Source organism: Diaphorina citri, unplaced genomic scaffold (assembly GCF_000475195.1).
Source record: "Diaphorina citri unplaced genomic scaffold, Diaci psyllid genome assembly version 1.1 scaffold832, whole genome shotgun sequence".
NCBI classification, from domain to species: domain Eukaryota; kingdom Metazoa; phylum Arthropoda; class Insecta; order Hemiptera; family Psyllidae; genus Diaphorina; species Diaphorina citri.
Genome location: NW_007378264.1, coordinates 105,998 through 107,844, shown reverse-complemented (window position 1 = coordinate 107,844; position 1,847 = coordinate 105,998).

Sequence of the window (1,847 nt, the reverse complement as noted above, 5' to 3'; positions counted from 1 at the left end):
CCCTGTTGATCCTCCGGGCCAAAACGTAATCAGATTTTCCGTGTATTGTACACATGTGAACCAAATTTCATCGAATTCGGCGTACCGATTCGAGATTTATTGCGAAACTAATGGGACACATAAATCAAAGAAAAAGGAATTTCTGCCCTTAAGTAAAAGCATGTAGGTAGGTACCTAATAAGAATAAATAGGTATAAAATAATAAATATGTAATATAATAAAGTAAGTAGAGACTGTTGCATGTTAACTTCTCCAGTAGAGTTATGTGGTAACTGGTAACCCAGTTTTAACCCGGGGTAATTTATAGCTCCAGGACTGCATAAAATTTTCCAACCGCGGGCCGATATTACTTGGTATGTAAAACTCAACAGCGAAGCTCATTGTAAAATAAAGACTGGTTAGACGAGGAGGGTCTTTATACACTAGATAGCTACCAAACGGAAAGTAACCTAACCTAACCGAACCTACAACGGCTTTACGTGAAATCGTAAATCTTTATCTCAGTAGAATAATCTGGATTTTTTTTGTATCAAATTTTTTGCAGGTGTATGTATAATATACGTTCATGTAGATATGTATAATATCCCCAAATGTAATCGTAAATCTTTATCTCAGTAGAATAATCTGGATTTTTTGTAGCAAATTTTTTGCAGGTGCATGTATAATATACTTACACGTAGGTATTTATAATATGCCCAAATGTACCTATAATGTACCTCCTTGTTCATAATATCTATTTTTCTATACCTACAAGCCATTCATTTTCTTGCCGACCTACCTGTAATGTCTGTCGTGTTCTTGATGGTGCTTGGAGAGGAAACCATTTTTCTTGTTTCATGCTAATGTCATCAATGCTATGCTAAAAACAGTATATTAAATGTATTAGGTATGAAATTACGAATAAATGTGAAACAGGTATGTTACATTGATACAGTTATGCTACGAAACATTAGGAATAATAAATGTACCTATTTTTTAGGTATGAAATAAATGTGAAACACATTACTTTTCTTCCTAGGTAGGTATATGATAAGGAAAATAAAAAAGGTCTGCACGGGCGGGAATCGAACCCGCGATCTAGTGCCTATAAGGCAGACGCGCTACCATCTACCATCCAACCTAACTAGGTTGGCTTAAAACTTTGAACTTGAGAAAAAAATTAATCTTGGACCTTTTTGTAATAAAATTTGACATGGCAATGAATAGACCATTTTTAACCCCCCCCCCTAGCCCTCACCCTGCAATTTTTGGAAAAAAAAAACACTCAATTTTTAAAAATCAACTGTTTTTTCTTCTGATTTATTAATGAAATTAGAAATTGAAAATTATTCACTTCTCATATTTTTGGTTACACAAATTGTAGATATATTTATAACTCTGTGGTGGAATGGTTGGTTAAGGTAAGACATTGGACTTCGAATCAGGAGACCGGGGTTCAAATCCGGCATGCTACAGGAAATTTTAATTTGTTACATTGGTAAAGATTAATTACCGGAGGAGATGGTGAAACTGGGGAAAATACGTGTCCCGTACGGAACATTTTGAAAAGTGCCCAAAATACGGGACATCCCGGGAAATACGGGATGTCTGGCAACCCTACTACATACCTACATATGTGCCATGTCATTTTATTGATATCTTCTGGTAGGTTCAATCATTATAGGTAGGTACATATCTCCCTTTTTCTGTGAGGCATTTAAATTCTAAATATGTAGGTACCCATAAAAGTGATCTGCTGAATTATGACTTCTGTTTGCTAAATAATCATTGCACTAACTTTGGTGCTTGGTGAATGGTGTTCAACCTTGTTCTTTCCGTACAGAAGGTCTAGGGTTCAATGCCCAGCA